At 52.1% G+C, this 21,274-nt stretch overlaps 1 long non-coding RNA gene across 9 annotated transcripts in view; it reads left to right on the top strand.

The window, feature by feature from the left end:
- The window catches only part of LOC309859192, a 223,321-nt gene that overhangs the window by 181,349 nt on the left and 20,698 nt on the right, over positions 1-21,274 (top strand). For 8 of the 9 annotated variants that reach the window (XR_014308591.1, XR_014308592.1, XR_014308593.1 and 5 more), the window contains one exon: positions 17,178-17,327. This is a non-coding gene — a long non-coding RNA (uncharacterized lncRNA). Of the gene's footprint in view, positions 1-17,177; positions 17,328-18,516; positions 18,658-21,274 lie in introns of all 9 variants that reach the window. The other variant, XR_014308598.1, reaches the window with a different exon arrangement.

The following is a 21,274-nucleotide window of genomic DNA, read 5'->3' as shown; positions in this document are numbered from 1 at the left end:
CGGAGTTTGCTGAGCCTTTGAGCACTGGACAGAGCCAGAGCCAGTACCTGAGCCCAGCTTGCCCTCTGGGGGCCTGGGCTGATTCCCTGTCCCATCAGGCACCTGCCAGGTTTGCCCAGGTGCTTGGGGGACAGCTGACACCCAGACTCTTGTCCATGGAGGTGTCTGTGGTTCCCTGAGGCAGACGTAGCAAGAAGGTGTGTTCCATCAAAACAGGGACCGAGTCTGCCTGCCTCACTCTTGTATCCCCCGTACCTGTCATGGGAGCGCCTTGCTAACAGTCATTGAGTGAATGAACCACATTGTCTACTGCCCTTTGATCCGTCTTGCTCACACCTCATTCTGGCATTCAGTGTGTCTCCACACATGGCCCTCGCACTAGCTTGTGTACTCCTGAGGACAGGACCAGGTCAGACTAGCTTTTTATTTTTTTAAGATTTTATTTATTTGAGAGAGAAAGCAGGAGAGTGAGAGGGACAAGCAGACTCCCTGTTGAGTAGGGAGCCCAATGCAGAGCTTGATCCCAGGACCCTGAGATCATGACCTGAGCGGAAGGCAGACACTTAACCAACTGACCCCCCAGGCACCCCAGGTCAGATTAGCTCTGAATCCCGCAGCCAAAGGGCCTGGAGCAGGTGCTCGGTACTTGAATATTGGAGAGTGGATGCAGGGATCTCTGCACTCTGGATTTCAGGCAGTGCCCTCACCACAGAGCTTTTCTGAACCCTTTCCTCACATGCAGAGGTCAAGTTCCATGGCCCCATCAGTTGCCAGCGATCCACCTGTCACCATGGGTCCAGGAGCAAGCTGGCCATCGGCCCCTGCCTGGCTCACGTGGGCTGTTCTAGAGCAGACCATGCAGCTGAGGGTTCAGTAACTCCTGCAGTGGTTACAAGGCCAGGCACCTCCTCTTTGCAAGTCTCCCGGGCCACCTGGTCAGGGTTTGGGGGCTGGAGGGGAGGGACCCTGGCACGGCTTCTCCCTGTAGTTGCTGCCAGCAGAGCCTCTAATACCGTGGGCTGCCGACCCAGCCGAGTGCACCATGGAGGACGAAAGCTGCAGAAGCAGCTCAAGTGAAATGAGAACAGCCTGGGAACCGGCAAAGAGCTTATCAGCCTTGGGTGTGGGAAAGCATGGGGGCACGCTCTGGGGCCTTGCTGTGGCCTGCCCATCGCCTGCGACCCTGGGGTAACAGGCACCACATTGCCTTCAGATCGAGGCAAGTCCCTTGACGTTTCCCAGAGCCCTCGTGAGGATTCAAGGAGGTGAGACACTGAACGTGCCTGCTGTGTGGTTGTCTAAGCGTCGTACGGGCGGCAGCCCCAAGAGGGGAGCTAACCGTACGGAGCCTCCCCTATGTGCCAAACACTGTTTTAACTGCTTTGTGTGTATTAACCCATGGGATCTTCATGATGACACCGCAAGGAGGGAGTACTATGATCATCGTTTTATAGATGAGAAAACGGAAGCCCGGAGATGTTGACTTTGGCCGGCTCCCTCAGGATGGTGGACTGAGGCTCTGCATCAATCCCATGGTGATCGCAGACCCTCTTGTGAATGTGGTGGGGTCACAGCTCCCGTTCACCAAGAGCAAACACTCATTTGTCTCATTTAATCTGCACAGTGGCCCTCAAAGGTCCTTATTATTACTCTCAACCTACAGATTGAATTTAAGACTTATTGTCCCAGTAATGCCACGTTTCAAGCAACAGCATCTCACTGTTCTGATAATAAGCATTTATTGCTTGCAAATCTGGGCTGGTTGGCTGAGTGGCTCTGCTGATCTTGGCTGGACATCCCCTGTGTCTGGGCTTGGCTGTGGTCGGTCCGTCTAGTCTCTGTGGGGTGACTGATGTGTCTCAGCTCTACTCTGTGTGTCTTTCATCTCCTGGGCCAGCAGACTATCCCACCAACGTCCTGAAAACTGGCACTTCATGTAAGGGGGGAAGTCAGTACTATGATTCCTGGGGCTTCATGAGCTTTCTCAAGGTCGCCCGAGAAGTGGCTCAGCCACGAGTGATTGTCCTCAGCCTGTCTCTCGGGTGCATGTGTGGAAGAGCCCGAACCTGTACCCAGGTCCGACTCAGGAGGAATGCGCAGCTAGTTAGTGGACTCAGTGTTTCTTGGAGGCTGGATGCTGGGAAGAAAAGATGCTGTAAGACAGAAAAACAGTGACCTTCTCTTCTAAGGGGTGAGGAAAGCCTCTGGTTCCCCACAGTCTTCCCTCTGGATAGCCAACCCCATAGACCATAGGAGATGGTTCCCTTGAGACCCCAGATTCTCTCTTGAGACCCTTGGGACAGGGGGCTTCCCAAACACCCGTGACATGGAGCAGCGAGGCCTGTCAGCTGTATAATAGCCGTAGTTCAGGGCTGGGGCCTCACCCATTAAATAGCCAGCCTTGAGGATCAAAACCAAGTCAGGGATCTGATTTTGAAAATGGCTTCAAAGGAAGGGATTCCTCATTGTATGGTTGGAGCTGTGGCTCCTCCTCCTTTGTCCCCCCTTCACCATGGCAGAGTCCCAAGGAATAAAAATGCCAAACATAGTCTTTGAGCTCTGTCTCAGAGGCTCCTCGGGGCCTCTACCCCGCTGCCCTGGACCCCTCACCATGCTTTGCTTGCTTTCCCAGACCAAGGTGCGTGTCTGAGGGGACTGCTGGGAGACCAGACTGGAAGGCTGGGCAACCACCTACTTTGACCTCACCTCCCTAGAGGGAGGAGGCATCACCATCTGTGCCTCTCTTTGCCTTGACCTTTGACCTGAGAAAGGCCCAGTGCAGAGCCTCCAATAGGGAAGACACACACAAGAGACCACCCTCTCCCTATTCCTCTCCCTCCTCCCTCTTCCCGCCCTTCACTCACTCTGCATTGTGTGTGCCAACCATCAACCTGGGTGTGTATTTTTCCCAGTGAGCTAAAGGTTTATGAAGAAGATCCCCTTCGGCCTGTAAGAACTCGAGTGTTCTTTCATCCCTGGAAAGCTCTTCATCCTTCAGGACCTCGTAGCAGAGCCCAACGTCCTGAAAACTGGCACTTCATGTAAGGGGGGAAGTCAGTACTGTGATTCCTGGGGCTTCATGGGGCTTCAAGGGGCTTCACCCCCACAGCTGGGGCCACTGACCTCCGTGTCAGGGTGCGGCCTCAGCAGGACACCGTCCCGGGCCACAGAGCGCTGCCAGCACTGGTCGGGTTTATCTGTGTGTGTGTGTGTGTGTGTGTGTGTGTGTGTGTGTCTGTCCACCAAGCCCTCTGAGGACAGTGACAGTAGCTCCATCATCTCTCTGTCCCCAGGGCCCGCCCCTGGGCCTAGCACGTGTAGACGTCACTTCCCTGAGCAGAGTGACTCCTTGAATATGACGGCAAGTGGGTTACTGTTGCGTCAGCAGAGGGCTTGGGCTCCACATCCTTAGCTCCGAGTTAGAAGCTGGAAAGCCCTCCTGTCACACCAGCTGCAGACAAAGCCTGTGGCTCCAGGGACACAGTTTAACCCTCACGCTTGGCAGATTTGTGCCCTCTCAGAAAGAGCCCAGCCTGAGAACTCGACAGACTCAGAAATCTTTTCTCTGCCTTTTCCCAGCTGGTGACTTTTGCCTTGTGCCTCTGTTTCCACACCTGTGAAATGAACGCGGAAACAAACGTTTCCTCCCCCCCCCCCCCCCCCCCCGCCCCGTATGGCTGAAAAGAATAGAGATCATTGTTGGCAAAGCTCAGGCTGAGCTGCCGCTCTCACTGCCGCAGGCTTTGTCCTGAGAAGGGACCATTTCTACCGTTTCTTGGCAGGGGAGAGGAGGGCGGGGCGGGGGTGGGGTGGGCACCCAAGGCTTTTTGTGGCAAAGCGGCAGTTACCTGGAGGCTTCTGGAGGTGTCCTTTCTTTTGCAGTGAAAGTGCCCGCATCGAACACAGCAGCGAGCCAGCTGGCCGCCCCAGCCCTGCCTGGATTCCCAGGAAATCCGCAGGAAGGAGCTGCCTGCTGCCCCCGGCCTGCTGTGTAGACAGCGGTAGCTGTGGGAACACACAGGGACGGGAAAGCAAACACACTGCACACTGGGGATTCCGCCCTTGGGCCTGTAAGGAGCCGATACTTGGCAGTTTGTAAGTGTGCCCAGTGGCAGCATAGCTGCTAGGGAAACCTCCGCTCACTCTCGCCCTTGTGGGGGCTCAGCGACGACGCAGACTTTGGGATTGTGTGCGCACGCCGGGCCCTCCCTTCTTCTTCCCTGCTTTCCCTTCTTCTGCATTTCCTGGGCACTTACCGTCTAGCGGGCATCACGCTATGTGCTGGCGCTAGGAGGAAGGGTGACAAGTGGTGTGGGACAAAGACAGAGCAACACCCGTGGTTAGCCCCATCATGGGCCCCCAAAGATCTCCACATCCAAATCTCCAGAACCTGTGCCTGCCACTTTGTAAGCCAGAGGGGTTTTTGGCAGAAAAGATGAAGTTAAGGAACGTGAGATTATCCTGGCATATCTAGAAGGAGCTAATGTAATCCTTTTTTTTTTTTTTTAAGATTATGTATTTATTTATTTGAGAGAGAACGAGAGAGTGCACAAGAGGGGAGGGGTCAGAGGGAGAAGCAAACTCCCTGCTGAGCAAGGAGCCTGACACGGGACTTGACCCTAGGACTCTGGGACGACGACCTGAGCTGAAGGCAGTTGCCCCACCAACTGAGCCACCCAGGCACCCAGATCTAATGTAATCGCAAGTGTTCCTAGGAGAAGGAAGCAGAGTGAAATGTGACCCTGTGACCGTGGAAACCGAATGATGTAGCCAGGAGCCCAGGAATGCCTGCAGCTTCTAGAAGCGGGAGACATGAGGACCATATTTTCCCTTGAAGCCTCCAGAAGGAACCACCAGCTTGCCTGCCCCCTTGATTTTAGTGTCTTAAGACTTGTTTTGGTCTCCCGACCTTCAGAACTGTAAGAGAATGAATTTGTGCTGTTTTTTAGCCATGAGGTTGGTGGTGATTTGTTACAGCAGCAACATAGGACAGATCATTGCCATACTGTATGATGACGAAGGAACCCATAGTGGCTCAGTGGTTCAGAGCGAGATCCCTGGAGTCCCAAAGCCCTGGCTTAATGGCTTAAGTCTGTTTCCACCTTCCATCGGTTGAGGGGCCTGTTGGTACATCACTTTTCAAAGCTGCTCATCCCTGCCATGTGCCTCCTCCTTCGTCAGCAGGATGCTGGGTCTGGGGGTGCCAGTGGGGCTGCCCAAGTGCAGGGTTACAGCTGGAGAGGCTCCTGAGCTGGCCCTTTTGACAGAGAATGGTGGGACCAGCAGGTGTCATGGGTTTTCTTGTCACCTGATCTTCCCAAGGTAGTGCAATTTACAGAAATGCCCAGTTTTTCCTTTTAAGCTACTCTTGAATATGTATCTCACCCCTGCTATGTGCTCAGCATCGTAGGGGTGAGCAGAGTGTGTGGAGCTGCCACAGGCCATCCAGGCGTCCCGGGTTCGGGCTCCTTCCTTGGCACAGTCGGTGTTGATGCTGCTCGGGATGGTCTGTTGCAGACCCCTGCTGGGATTCTCACTTGACAACAGGCCACCTGGACCCCTTTTCTCATGGCAGAGTCCGCTGCACCATTCCAGGGGTGCAGAGATCGAGGAACCCCAGGCAGTGGGCAGAGCTCAGGCTGCTCAGAACCAGGCATTCCAGGGAGGCTCTGTGGCAGCCACACTCCTGAGAAGTTGGAGCCCTTGTGCCCATATTACAGACTGTGCTCTGTAGCGCTGTGACTGGGTAACACTCTTTCTCCTCTAATCCCACACATCCATTCAGAGGTGAGGGATCATTCTCGCCGCTTGCACCAGGGAAAATTGAGGAACAGAGAGGCTGACTTGCCTGTGGTCACACAGAGAGTAAGAGGTGATCCCAGATGTGATTTTTGGAGTTTATACTCTTTGGTTCTGTAATAGATTTAGGGGAGAGAGGAAGGGTTTGCATTGATTTGTTTTGCTATAGGGTATCTCCAGCCCTGTACCCCACTACCCACCACTGGAAATAATGTGTCTTTGTCTCCCTGTTGTCATCAGAGTCTGCCTGCATTCCTGCCGCCATGTCAGCAGGGGTGTTGGAGAGCGAGCAGGCAGCCTGGCAACATCTGGGTCGTGAGATGCATCCATCTAGAGGGCAGAGCTCATTGCAGTTTTAGCATATGTACCAGCTGGGCTAAGGAGCCCACGAAGATGGGGAGCCGCCAGCCAGCCCAGATTCTCGGTCCCGGGCCCTTCATCTTGTTGTGCCTACGTGACGCTCTCTGAGAGGTGACGACACACAGCCCCTGTGTTCACACCGGAGCATGAGACCAGGGCTTGCTGTGAGGTTCTGTCGGCCAGTGGGAGAGGGGTGCAGTCTGCTCCAGGACAGAGAAGGTGCTAGGCGGTTCAGTGAGTACCCGCTGTGTCCCCAGGCTGTCTCAGGCCGTCTCATAGGCTGTCCCATGAAGCCCTGCCTCCCCTCTCAGGCAGACTTTTCACCCCTATTTCTCAGGTGAAGCAACCTCAAGCCCGGAAATTTAAGTATTTGCCAAAGCATTTACCTAAGGGGCAGAGGAGCTAGGGTTCACCTGGGATCCTCCTGACTCCTCAGACCCTCCTTTTTACACTCTAAGCAGCTCGCTGATGTTATAAAAGGCAGTTCAGATGCTTCCCTGGAAAATGGGAGCAATGTAAAATACAATGGACCTTACCTATTTACACTAATTAAATGAGGAAACAAGTTCATCATTGCCATCCATTGCTGTAATGAGGCCAGAGGACAGCAGGTGCGTGGATGGGGTGCCCGTGGCAGTTGGTAGGATGTTTGGAATGGGTTTTGTTAGCGTAGGACGCAGAAATACCTTGACGGTGTCTGCATCTTTTCATGCCATTACTTCATTTGCCAGTTGTATCCTAAGGGGATAGTTCGAAGGAAGAAAAAAAGCCTATTTTGTGCAAATGTCTATTAAATCACGATTTTATTATTTGTTTTGATGATGGAAAATTTCAGACATCTAGGAAAGTAGAGAGACTGCTATAATGAGCACTTATATACACCACTTCCCCATTTTAACAGTTACAAATGTTTGCTTTATTTACTTCATCCTTTTTGTTTCCAAAATATTTTCAAGTAAATGATAAGACATCGTGATATTTCATTTCCAGATATTTCAGAGTAACTTCAGTTATGATAATGAAAAGTTGAAACCAAAGTTGATTGAATGGAGACTGTTGAGATAAATATGATTATCCACCTGGTCCAATATTTTAAGACCCTTAAAATTATCATTTTGAAGTTCTTATTACAAGCTTTCTTAGAGCTCAACACTTTGTCTTTTTGTAGGACTTACCATAGTTTCGAATAAGGTCATCGTTTGGTTGTTTAATTAGGGTCTGTTTCCCTTACTTCTTTGGTGGTGACAGTGTCCTTTTTGCTCACCATTTTGTCTTAACTGCCCATGAAGGTGCCTGGCAGATAGCAGGTGTTAAATAAAATTGGTTGAATGAGTGCCAAACGAGCATTTTGAGATCCTTGAAATGACATGCTGAGTGATGCAGGCCGAGCACATCATCTCATATGAGTACAATGTGCAAATGCGTGGGCATGTAGATGACTTCCAGAAAGGCCACTTTGGGAATTTCAAGTTTTCATGCCAGCATGATGGGAGATACTGGCGAGATTTGCTTTCCTGCTATGGTTTCCGTCACGTGGTTGTAAGAGTGCAGAGTCCATCAGCCACTGCCGTGCATTCCTCTTACTCTGTGTGGTGCAGGAGAGAAGGAATGGGGGTCTGTCGTGGGAAGTCTCGGCTTCTAAGCTCGCACTTCCCTACCTCACCGTGAGTCCCTGGGCAAGCGCCGAACCTCACAGGGCTGAGTCCCTGCAGCTTGCAAGTGTGGGAGTGGCTCCTGCTCCTCTGCATTTCTGTAATTGTCATGCACGGTGCACAGATAAGGGCGAACATTGCAAAATGTTGCCTGAGCGGGCGCCTCCCAGTCTTCCCCACCATGATGTTTGGCCCTGCAGCTGCCCTGATCCCCCCTGACAGAGAGCCCGAGAGCAGATCTACTGAGTGTACTGTGCAGTGAGGGTTGTCTTAGGGGTCCATCTGGAAATCCCTGCTGATTGTAGACAGGAAGGTGACGGCTAATTAACTCTGAGAGCTTCCTCCATGCTCACCCATCTCACTTACTGACGAGTCCATCAGTCATCCAGCGGTATTTACTGCACTGGGCCGGTGTGTTCATTAGCCCTTGGCAGCTGTCCACCCTGCCCAGACTCTGGATTTTTAAGTGGCACTGGAGTCTGTGGACATCTGGTCCTTGGGGTCACAAGGGAGGATGAAGGTGGTTCAGCCAGGGGCTGGGGATGAGGGCCAGGATCATCACCTTCCAAGGAGAACTTTTAGTAGAGGAATCCTGGCTGACTCTCCCCTCTCCTTTCTTCCCAAAGAATCTACTCAGGATGTTAGAGCCCATGTGGGTGTCCCAGAGTGGCCATAACAAAGCACCACAAACTTGGCTTACACAACAGAATTTCATTCCCTCACGGTTCTGGAGGCCAGAAGTCCCAAGGCAAGTCCCAAATCAAGTTAGGAATACCCCAGTCTCCCTCCGAAGGCTCTAGCGGAGGATGCTTCCTTGTCTCTTCCTGGATTCTGGTGTAGCCAGGAATCCTATAGCTTCGGGTCCTTGGCTTGTGGACTCCATCCGGGACTTCTCTCCTGTGTGTGTGTGTGTGTGTGTGTGTCTCTGCACCTCTCTCTCTTCCTAAGAGCACCAGTCCCCGGGTTTAGGGTCACACTAAATCCCGCTATGACCTTAACTCAACACGACAGCATCTGCAAAGAGCCCATTTCAAGACAGGATCACATTCATAGGTACTCAGGGTTAGGATTTCAGAATATCTTTTGGGGGGATACAGTTCAACCTGTAACAGAGCCCAAAGCAAAAGCAGTACCTTTTGCTCCTGACTGCCAGTGCTAGTCCCCGAAGGAGCTCTGCCTAGCGTGTGTATAGATGGACGGATTTTTCACGTGGGACCCGGATGGGTCCCTTCTTGCTCATCATCCTTTTTGATTCTGTAATAACTCTATCATGCATGTGTTCAGGCCCACAAGACATACTTTTGGGCCACCTACTGTGAGCCCTCACCTACACCTGGTTCTGGAATAGAAGGATATAAAAGGCCAGGGATTTTCAGTTGGTCAAAAAGTCTGCCAGAAGCTACCCCTTCCTTTCCAGCCTATACACGCTGAGCAGCAGTCCCTAGTCAGGCCATCAGAAATGCCTTTGGCAGGGCGCCTGGGTGGCTCAGTGGGTTAAAGCCGCTGCCTTCGGCTCAGGTCATGGTCTCAGGGTCCTGGGATCGAGTCCCGCATCAGGCTCTGCTCAGCAGGGAGCCTGCTTCCCTCTCTCTCTCTCTCTCTCTCTCTCTGCCTGCCTCTCCATCTACTTGTCATCTCTGTCTGTCAAATAAATAAATAAAATCTTTAAAAAAAAAAAAAAAAGAAATGCCTTTGGCTACTGCCAGATGTTCCCTGGGGGGTGAGGGACAACCGCGTAGCCCAGCGAGGCCCCACCTTTGCAACTCCAGAAATCCCTTTTACTGATTTGCCCTCGTCTCAGACAATTGCTCCAAATAAGCAGGCGTCACTTGTCCGGGAGTCCTTGGCCCACCTTCTTACCTAAAACCCACTTTCTTACCTAAAAATAATCCCCCCATTGGTGTCTCTGATCCTTGCAACTGGAATGAGTTAGTACTACATTCTGGCCGGTATCAAGCAAAGAAGCTTGACGTTTGGGGAGCTCTCTGGACTTACTGAAAATGAAACAGAAGGTGCAGTTTCCGGTAGAATTTCTGACCAGTTGAAAAACAGCCCAAATACCCGCAGTGACGAATCCCGGATAGGGACTTCCTCCACCGCCTGAAATCACGTTTTGGATCCAGTGTCTGTGGACGGTTCCTTAGAGCTCCGGATTTCTCCAGGAATCTCCATCCTGTCCCCTCTCATGCGCCTGAGGGGCGTTATTATTCAGTGCAGATTTACTCCGCGCTCGCCACGGGGCTGGTGCTTCTCGGGGTGCAAGGGTGCCGTGGGGAGCAGCGCTTGTGGCCACGGCAGGAACAGGACCCGTGGTGACCATCAGGAGGCTGTGGGAGAAACAGTCGAAATCCCCGCAGTGCCCAGTGCTGAGACAGAGGCGCGGCCCTTTGCTGGGCTCGAGGGCAGGGCTCTCTGGAACTGCAAGACCCTGTAAGTAATCAGGTCACCCTCTCGCCGGTCTTCCGGCTCAGCCCTAGCTTGGTTCCCTTCAGAGCCCCGTTCCCACCAGTTGCCCCTCTAGGGAGAGTCTCGTCATGGCTTAGAACACGCTCTGTAGCAGACAGTGTCCTAAAAACCGAGAGGTGTTTCTGAGAAGGGGTGAGGGCCAGTCTCACTGGGCCCCGTGAGAGGAGGCCCCAGAGGGACCTTGGACCTCCCCTCCTTGCCCGTGCACCCTGCTGAGTGGCTGGGCAGGTCCTCTGAAGGCAGCCTCTTGCGCTCTGCAGGATGAAGGATGTTGACTCCTCTCTCTGTCCCTAAGTCTTCAGCTAATGCCTCAAAACATGGAAGGGACCATGCAGACTTTGAACCTTTGTCCTCAGATCCTGTCAGAGGGGGAAGGGGCACAGGAGGATGGGAGGGGGTGGTCGGCTTCCTTGCCACGCCATCCCACTGGTTCCTCCTGGCCATGACCAAATGCAGTGTTTTCTTTCTGTGTCTGTTGCCTGGATCCCCCCAGGCGGGGATGTGTGGACCGGCCATCTCACGGCAGCGAGCGCTCAGAGGTTGCCATGCACCTGTACAGGTTCTCACCTCTCCTCCTTCCTCCCTCCGCCCACCTCTCCTTACCTGGAAGCCACTTGATTCTTCTCTTAAAATGCACTTCAGAGAACAAGCCACACCAGCTGCCTTTGGAAGTCTTTCAAAGACACGAATCCCCGCCTGTACCCTCCTCTCCTTTAGTTAGCACTGGGCATGGCTGCCACCCACATTGTCCTCCAGTTTCCGTACTCATGCCTTCAGGGTCCTGGCTTGGTTGTAAGGCCGGTGGTGCTGGCTAGGCTTCAGGAAATGCCCCAGGTGGGCACAGCGAGATGGGCAGGCGTTCCCCCAGGGAAAAGGCAGGCTAGCCACAAAAAACAGAAGAGAGTCAGGGATGAAATTGTTCAGAGAGGGTGGGGCAGGGACGTTGGCTCTTCTCTATTGAGTTGGGGCTATTGGAGGCTGCTGAACAGATCTGACTTGCTTTTAACTGGCTCATTCCAGCCACTCTGCTGAAAGTTGACCAAGGGTAGCAAAGGTGGGAATAGGAAGACCAGTTAGGAGGCTCGGGCAGAAACCCAGGGCTTTTGCAGAAATCCAGGGAAGGAGTGACAATAGTGTGTACATGGTAGCAGAAGAAATCACAGGAAGGGATCAGATACGAATGTATCACGAATGTAGCATTTGCTGATGGCTTGGATACAGAGTATCCGATAAAGGATAATCCTACGGTTTTACCTTGAGCAAGTAGAGAGTGAAGTTCCGTTCATTCTTTTTAGGGGATCAGTGAGGGGATTGGAAATGTGTGTTTTGTTTGTTTGGCAGGTAGGAGTCCACTCATTATGTTTGAGATGTTCATCAGACATCCAAAGGGAGATATTCAGGAAGTAGCTGGATATGTGCATCTGAAATGTGAAGATTAACTCTGTGTGTCAGAGGGCTCCTTGACAGGCTCAGTCGGTTAAACGTCCTGCTCTGGATTTCAGCTCAGGTCATGATCCCGGGGTCTTCCCAGCCTCTATACCTCAGTGAGTCAGTTCCTTACTTACGTTTCTGTTGCTCTGAAGAACCTGGACTGATGCATGGAGTAAAAGGATAGTAGTATCCTTTTGGAAGTATTTTGGAGTCCTATTACTTAAACCAAGAGACTGGTGCGATCCCCAAGAGGGCAAGTGTGAGCAGACAGGAGCAGACCACTGGGCTCTCCAGCACGTGTGTGTGTGTGTGTGTGTGTGTGTGTGTGTGTGTTTAATATACACTGACCACTTACTATGTGTTGACATCCCCCAGGACTGGTTGCTGCCCTCTATCTCCTTTTTTGTTCGGGAAGTTTGGGAAATGATCCCCAGGGGACCTTTATTTATTATTTGACTGATCTGTTGCAATGTGTCAGCCTCCCCAGTGTTCTGGGCGTCGGCATGGCACACAGCTCTTCCTTCTCCTGTGTCAGAAATTGATTATTCCGGCATCTTCTTTCCCGGACATTTTCAGTTCCCCTGACCTCCCAGCCTCTCGAAGCCATTTTGTGTCTCCTGATACTGAGTAATTCCATTTATTGAAACATGTGGAGCCTCCTTACTGGCAAGGGTTGGTAAAAATAGTTCTGCAGCCCCAAGGGACAGGGGCATTTGAACTTGGTGACTTGAAAAACGTTTGGTGTGAATAATGAAAAGTGCAGGACCCTGCTGATGAATTTCCCTCACCCTCTTTGTTCCTTGTTTTTTGTGTTTTTGTTTTGTTTTGTTTTGTTTTGTTTTGTTGGTGGGGGGCGGGGGGGCGGCAAAATGTTTAACCCGTATTTTCCAAGAACCCTGTAGGTAGGTTTCTGGGGACAATTGATTTTTGGGGAAGTATTGTTCCTCTGGATGTGGAAACCATGAAGCAAAGAATAACATTGAGCAAGAGTCCTCCTGATGACCAGGCCTGGGCTGATTATGGTGTGTTTGGGTCACCGTGTGGTAGGAGGTATCCTGCTGCTGCCTGAGCTGCACTTTGACCCCAGAAGCCTTGTTCTAGCCACATGTCAATGGATCATCTAACTTCTAAGGCTGCAACTGATTCAAACTGGCAGCCAGAAGAGACACAGGTCTCTGTGTGAGGAATATGGAGTTCTGATCGCCTCCCGCCCCTGGCTTGCTGTGTGACCTTGGGTATGTCTCCTGACCTCTCTCTGTGATGAGTTTGGGCTGGGTGACCTCGGAGGGAGGAGATGGTGGCCAGAGGGAGGGTGCAGGCCTGAATAAGCACCCCCCCACCCGCCCCAGCACCCAGCTAGCTACTGTATTGTGTGGCATCATGGCTGCCGAGTTAGTTTTTGGACTTTGTACTGTAATGAAATTTCCTGAATTTTAGATGCGGACAACGAATTCAGAAATACAACATCCCCTGCGTGAAACCTGTAGCCAGACAGAGCCTGTAGGTCCTCATTTACAGCTCAGTGGGAGGGCGTGGTCCTTCATGAGTTACCACAGGCGGGAACCCTGGAGGTGACCGAAGCTCCTTCCAGTTATTTTGTCTTGAAATCAGTACAAGTATTTTCAAGGAACTGGGGGTGAGGGGCAAAGCTAGACTGGAAGCTGAATCACAAGATTGCTGTGGCCTAGAGCCCCAGAGAGAGGACATGGCCTTCCTTTCATCGTGGGCGGAAATGTCAGCCTGAGGCAGTGGGCTGGGTCAGCTGATCTCCGTGGAACTTACACACCTCCCCCCACCCCCGCAGCCCTGGGTCCGCTGGCTCCACGGGCTGCAGAGCATTCTGAGCTGCAGACAATCGAGTATTTCAATATACTCGTTCTTCATTGAACAGTATCTCTTACAGGTCTTTTGTGGGTGTGTGGTGTGTGTGTGTGTGTCTGTGTGCGCGCATACATACACACACATACACACACCACACACCCTTTGTTCTTTTTTAGCTGCTGCATAGTATTCCCTAGTTTTTTCGGCTGTTCTGTGGGCATTTTACATTTATCCTCTTCTCCCTTTTATCTCTATTTCCCATGATTTCATCCCATAGGCATTTTCTTTTTAACCCTACACTTCACACCTTCCTTTTCTCTCCCTTCTCTCTCTCCCTTCTTCCTTTTCTCTTTTCCTTGCTTCTATCCACCTGTGGATCCATTCATCAAACATGCTGGGCCTACCGGTGCCAGGTGTAGGGGCAGAAAACTGAGGCCTGGCCTTCAGGAGCTCCAATCCAATGGGAAGTCAGAGAAGAAACACATCACGGTGAATCCCCAGAAGCAAGTTCTTCAACAGTTTTTGTTTTTACTTGTTTTTAAAATTTTATTTATTTGACAGAGAGAGATCACAAGTAGGGAGAGAGGCAGACAGAGAGAGAGGAGGAAGCAGGCTCCCCACTGAGCAGAGAGCCCGATGCGGGGCTCGATCCCAGGACCCTGAGATCATGACCTGAGCCGAAGCAGAGGCTTAACCCACTGAGCCACCCAGATGCCTCGTAATGTTCCTATTTCTAAGATGAGGGCCCTGAAGTTCAGGGAGGTATAAATCCTAAGGCAGAGCCTCAGGCCCGGGTCTGTGATGTCCAACACCTCACACCTCTGCTCCTCCGATGCTGTTTTATTTGGATTCCAATTAATATTGAGCCATAAGCCGAGGCTGAGTGCTGTGCCTGATTGTGTTTCTGGTCTGCTGCTTACGGTGCGTAAACTGTCTCCAGATGCAGACGCTGTGCTGGGAAGAGGTGTGTGAGAGAAGATACCCTGGGTTGTCATGCTGAGCCGTGGGCAAGGAGCCCGAGGGTTAGGAGTAGCCCTGTTCTGGATCAGGACGTGCTCCTTGCCTCTTAACTGCTGTGGGATCTACATCCAGTAACTAGCCTCTCGAAGCCACAGGTTCCCTATTTGTAGGTTGGAGCTAGTACCCCTATTTGGAGGGGACACTGAGGGTTTGAGACTGTTTAAAGAGAAAACACAAAGCATGCTGACTGATGTGTAGTTGGCCAGCAGCGCAGGATGGCTATTGTGTTGTCACATTTTAGTTCATAGTGTTGTATCTAAATGTTACTTCTTTGTTTGCCTTGTCTTTGTCCTTCCGGAGGGAGAAGACCAGGCCTTACACCTTGGCATCCCATGGAATCCAATGGGGGGCTCGGTCCCAGCACCCTGGGATTGTGACCTGAGCCAAAGGCAGAGGCTTAGCAGTCTGAGCCCCCCAGGCGCCCCGCATCCCCACCTCTAACAAACCCAGTTCTTGGTACATGGTGATTGTATGCCCACTTCAGGGTACACGCAAGAATGAATGCAAAACCAGGCTTGGGCCAGGGGTCTGCTGGGGCCATTTCTGGCCAGTTGTCGAGGGACGTGTTTCCTGGAGTCTTATCCCGGCTTGTCAGATCTAGGCCAGGACAACGGTCCTGGTTCCATTGTTCCCAGATAACATTTCCTATCTTAACGTCTCCCTGGAGCCGCCCTGGGCCCCACCCCGCCCTCCTGGCCTATCACTGATCCCCACTTGGGCCCTGACAGGTTCCATTCCAGCCTGCCAGGAACAAAGCTTTCATGTGGTCAGCACCGCTCCTTGTCTCCTCCCCACCCTCGTTACAACACTTGTGGAAGGAGGCATTTCTCTCTCTGGAACTTTCCACATTGCAGGGAGGACCTAGGAAATGTGAAATAAAGTTCTTTACCAGAGCCTGACCCTTTATGCTGTGGCCTGTGTCTTCCTGCTTACACCTCACAGACACCTGGTCTGATGGGCAGATCAGTTCTTATCCCTGACCTGCCCTAGACAAAGTTGAAGACAAAAGGCTTGGGGTCTGCAGAGCCTACCCAGTGACCAGGTCTGTGCACCGCACCCACGCTTTTTCCATCGCATGTCCCTAAGTGGCTGTCTTTTCTGGTGTTCCCTGGCCTGCCTCCTTCCAGAAGGGTTTGGATAGCTCTGTCACGGTCATCATGACCCAGGGCACTTTCAAGTTCGCTAGTCAGTGCGGCATCCCCGGAGAAGGTAAGGCGCCCAGGCATCACCCTGAGCGTTGGCAAGCAGAAACTTAGGGAGCTAGGTGCCTTTCGGAGATTACCCAACTGAGGGTGGTGGCACTTTACCGAATGCTGCCATGTTTCCCTTCCTTGTTCAGTTCGGCCCTTAGATCCGTTGTTCTCAGATGGGGTGTAACGTTGGACTCACCTGAGGAAATGAAGAATCGTGTGGCAGGAATGCCCCGCTCCTGCCTCCCCCAGCCCCCCAAAATTCTGACTTTGGAGTGAAGCCTGGGCACGGAAGTTACAACACCTCGCCAGGTGATTCTGTGGCACAGCCGTGCTGAGAGCCCATCTGACAGCACCTGCTACAGGGATGCTGGGAAGCTTGTGAGAAGCCAGTAGTCCTCAAAGTCTATTTCAGACAAGAGTTCCAGCACTCCTCGAGCAAAACCAGGACTTAAGCCTGCTCACCTTCGCTCAGATTCAGGGCAGCTCCTGTCTCCAAAGAAAGGGCAATGCTGCAAGAGGAAACGGGGAACAAGGATGATGGGAGCAGCCCCCCAGACTGTCATGTGCTGTGCCCCTGTCATGTGCCAGACACTGGTCTGAGCACCTTACATATACCAGCTTTATCCAATTCACCGTCCACACGCTAGCACAAAGAACAGGCTTCTGCTGCTGTTACCCATTTCACAGATGGGAACACTGGACTAGATAAGCAACTTGCGCAACCTGGCGGTGGCAGAGCTGAGATTTGAAGACAGATTGCTGGCTCTGGAGGCTACTGGTTTTACCACTATGTCTGCTGCTTTGCAGAATGACTTGGTAGCCATGTGTACTGAGTCCCCTGTGGCCGAGGGTCCCTTCATGGTGATGATCTACCATTCTGCTGCTCAGCAGTCTCTTGTGACTCCCATCCCATCTGTAGAGGAAAGCGAAACTTCTTAACATAGCTTGAGGGTTATCCTTTACCGCCTGGCCCCTGGGCAAGCTTTCATACTCCATGTCACACATGATGCTGAGACATCTGAAAGTCCCCTCCCCTTTCTCTGCCTGGTGACCCCTACTCTTCAATACCTAGCTCAAATAGCCTCTTCTCTGTCTTGTGCGGCAAGAGTTTGTGCCTCCTTTCCCTTTATTCCCAAAGCTCTTGGTCCCTCCCTCTATGACCATATGGATCACAGCCTTTCTCTCAGGACCCTCCAGTGGGTCTTGACTCCTTTAGAACAGAAAGGGGGTCTGCCGTACTCATGTCTGTGCGCCCCTCAGCATCCACTGCCATCTTCAGTGGATATCAACCTCTAGGTTCCTCTTCATTTCAGCCAGGGAGATAAGTGTTCTTTATCTTCTGACTATCAGAGGATTTTCTGTTTGTAATGGATGATTTTCTTCAAGGGGCCTCGGGCTCCAAAAGGCATAATTGATATTTACTGTGTTTTCCTAGGCTGTCAGGCTGTGATTTTAGTGGCATCCTGAGCTCCTGTGGAGATTTGCCTCTCTCCAGCCTTGGGCTATCTGCATTCCTGAACATCTCTGGGCCCAGAAGGAAAAGGAGAATGCTGACCAGCTCTGGGAATGGCCTGAATGAGGAGAGGTTGGTGTGTTGCTTAGTGTTCAGCTTGGTTCCAGAATGAACCCACCAGGGGCAGGAAGAATGGGGTTTTTGGCAACCAGAAGTGGAAATATGCTTGTTTCTTCATATGCTTTTGTGGAAATGGCAGGAGGTGCTCACCGGGGATTAGTAAGGCCCTTTTAGCAAGTCCCACTGAGGTCTGAGAAGGGTGGGCATGCTAGGAGCCCCCAGCTTGTCGATGCTCAGTGTCGAGACTTTGCTGCATGAGGAGAGAAAAAACGGAGTTTCTAGGACACTGGGTGAATTCTAGGAATTTACCTGCCCAGGTGCAGACGGTGTGAATAGCATCTTCATCTCAATACTGCAGAAGTGGCAAGTGATAAGACGATTTATTTATTTATTGACACCCGAAGCCCGTTTTTAATCAGATTACTGGATACATAAAGAAGCAGGAGAGACTGACCCAAACTCGGGGGAAAAGAAAGTCAGCAGTTAACAGAATACAACTGAGCCAAGTGTGATTCACACTTGTATGATCGATTGGTTTTTATTATCATTAAACAGACTTTATTTTTCAAAGCAGTTTTAGGGCCTGAGAAAAATTGGGTAGAAAATGCAGGGAACTCTCATATCCACCCTGTCCCCACGGATGCACTATCAGCATCCCACACCAGACTGGGACGCTTGTACAAATGTACACTAACACGTCATCATCACCCAGAGTCCATAGTTTATGTTAGGATCCACCCCTGGTGTTGCCCCTTTTCCAACAAATGTGCATCAGGTATCTAGCATTGTAGTATCATATGCATCAGGTATCTAGCATTGTAGTTTCATTGTAGTATCATATGCAGTTCCTCTGGGTTTTACCTGTCCATGCGTCTTTGTGAGACACCATCCTTAAAGCCCCTCAGTTCAAAGTTGGGTCCGTGGAATGGATCACTATGCAGCCATTAAAAAGAACGAGTGGCTTGATGAAGGAATGTGGAACCATCTTAAAACGATAATCACTTTCAAAATGCACTCTCAGCCTTACCAGTGTTGATGAAGCAAGGAGGGCCTGGAAGAGTGTGGGGTGTGCCAACAGCCACCTCGCCCCAAGGAGCCACCTGTCCTTCCGGCACCCCTCCTTACCATGTTCTGTCGCTCCTACCTCTCCACTGATCTGGGCTCCCCCTCCTCTCTCCCTTGAATTTCTGTGCCCTGCCAGGCTTCCTTGGCGTTCCAGATTGTAGAGACCCAGGGATGGGGAGAGGCTTGCCGTGGACCTTTGAAAGGGACAAGTTGGGCACATCTGACCCAATTGATTAATTTAGTCCCAGGAGCCAAGCGACCCAGCAGCTGCACGCTGGTGAGTCAGATCCAATGGGGTCTAAGTCTGAGCTCTTGCTTGGCTGCCTGTGTGACCTTGGTCAGGTTACTTAACCTTCCTGAATCTCAATTTCCTGGTCTGTAAGAGGAGGCTAAAAAAATGCTTCTCTTGAAGTTGCCTTGAGGAGTAGCTTTGATAGCTAGCATAAGTGAAAGTACTCTTTGAGGGGAGACCAGGGGAGAGTGTTTCCCTGTAGGGAGCAAAGTGAGGAGGCCCCCTATTGTCCTCAGGTGCCCCAGCCTTCCCCGGGGAAAATCCCCTCTGCAAGTCAGAGAGGTTAAAATTTGGCTCCTTCCTCTTTTATTCAGTGTACTTCTCTGGGCTGCCTAGGGCTTTCAGCTTAAGCAAATAAATTATCCTGCTCTGCTGGGCTCTGTGTTCTGTAGCCAGCCATATGTTTGAGCTTGATAGAGATTCTTATCTGGTGGTAATATTACCCAGCGAGGGATGACATTTCTTATCAGAGGCCCTGAGGAATCAGAGATAGGAGCCCTTTCTTTTTACCGGCAGCCGGGCCTCAGCGTGTGGGGCTGGCAAGCGGGGCGTGAGGGGGGTGCCCGGGGGCTCAGGGTGGGCACGTTGCTGTGTGCCAGGCATCAGCTGGCCCCTGTCTCTTCCGCATGACAACCAGCCACTCCCAGTAGCCTGCCTGGTCACTGGAAGTAGACCGTTGGGAGATTTTTGCATATGATCGAAGCAGGGCAGGGCAGGCCAAGTGAATGAGGAAGGAAGGAGAGGATGTGAAGACGCTGGAGCAGCTGGGGGTACAGACAGAGCACCAGCACCTGTGGGGCCTTACCCTTGACGGAGAGCCAGGTGGCCTCCTGCTCCAGAGCCTAGGCCTGGGGCCTCTGATCCACGGTTCTACAGAGGGGAGGCAGCTCAGGCCCAAGTACCCGCCACAGTCTTGGCTGTAGGAGGGGCAAGGTGCTGCATGACCTCCTTGTCCCCCTCTAGATGCCCCCCCATCCTCCACCTTGTCCTGGCACAGAGAGGCTGTGCTATGTGGGTGCAACAGGATGGATGCCACACGGGACTCCTGGGCCCTCTGGCTTCTGTTTGGGAGGTAGGGTGGGTGGGCAGGAAGGGAGGAAGGTCAGGGTACTCGTTGGCTGCTCCTGCTGGGTCCCAGATGGATATGGGCAAGGTCTACACCAAAGGCCTTGCATCTGAGTCCTGATTATGTCCCTCTCGCTGTGTGACATTAGACAAGTCCTTTACCTCTTGCGCCTAGGTTTCTACCCATCGCATGAGGTAACATCGCCTCCTTTGCGGTCTCTGGCCACTTGGGATCTCCGTGATTTCTGTGTCTCTCTTTTGCCCTGATATCTGGAGGAAGGGGCACTGCAGGGTTCCCGAGAGCCCCGAGGCTCACTGCAGATGAAGCTCCAGGGTGGGTAGAGGAGGTCAGAGGTGACCACATGATATGGGGACTGCAGGCTCCATTTCTGACACATGCGCAGAGCTCTTTCCCTCCTGATTTTTGGGAAGTCCTGCCCTGTGCAGCCCTGCTCTGCAGTCATAATCTTGCCATCATCGAAAGGGAAGGAGAAGTGGTTTCTCCCTCTCCCTGGACCTGTTCCAGCCAGCAGTCCTGCCCCTGCTTCACTTCCTTCCTGTTGGCCCCAAGTCCCGCTTCCTTCCGCCTCTCCCCCGCCTCTCCAGCCCCGCCCTCTGGTGGGGCGTGCGGAGGTTCCCGGTCTCTCTCCTCACCTCCCGATAGCAGGTCCGCTCTCTGACAGCACCGTTCTGCCCTTGTCCCTCTCCGATCAAAGACAGTCATTCCTCCTATCACCCATTGAATCTCCCCTCAGTGTCGCCCCACCCAGTGATTCCGTGCTCGTCACCTCTGTGATGATGCCTCTCACGCGGGGTCCACCCCTGTCTTTTGAACCAACCACTTTCTTTCTTTGACTTTTGTACCTGATCATGTCTCCTCCTGAGGGGACCACAGACAGGGCTGGGCTCCTCCCCTGCTCTACCAGCTCTTTGCTCTGTGACCGAGGGCTAGTCACTAAACCAGACTGAACTTTAGTGTCCTCAATTGTGACATGGGCTGTGAGCTCCAGCACCAGGGTTCTTTGGAGAAGAGTCCCTCTGGGGCTTGCCCAGGGACGGGTGTTCAGTGAGTGAGGGGTCCCCTCTCTCTAACTGGCTGCCCCTCAGCGTACTCAAACCTTGCCTCTGCTCAAATTCCATTCCATCATTCACTTTCTCTCTGGGCTCTTCTGCCTTGGAAGTCAACTTCCTCTGCTGGAAGGACTCCATCTTAGTGCCCCCTGTCTGGACAGCCGGAATAGACCTTGTCTCTTTCTGCCTGTGTCTGACTTCCCAGCATGACGTAGATTGCTCTAGGGCATTGGCTACAGTACGCCCTGATTCTCAGCTTGGCCACGATTCAGTGATTGAGCAGTTGACTCCGAGGGAATGGAGGAGAGTCATTTGTTCTTTGGTTGAGCCACATTTGACTGAACGCACATCTTGTAGTAGGTCTGTGCTTGGCACTGGAGTTGGAAGGAGGTGTAAAATGGAGACTGTCCTCCAGTAAGGTCTCCTTACCCAAGAGTCTGTGGCAGTCATGGACTACAGACCTGGA

This window comes from Mustela nivalis (assembly GCF_964662115.1).
Source record: "Mustela nivalis genome assembly, chromosome: 2".
Lineage (NCBI taxonomy): Eukaryota > Metazoa > Chordata > Mammalia > Carnivora > Mustelidae > Mustela > Mustela nivalis.
Note: the sequence above shows the minus strand (reverse complement) of the source record. Positions and strands in the feature narration are given on the sequence as shown.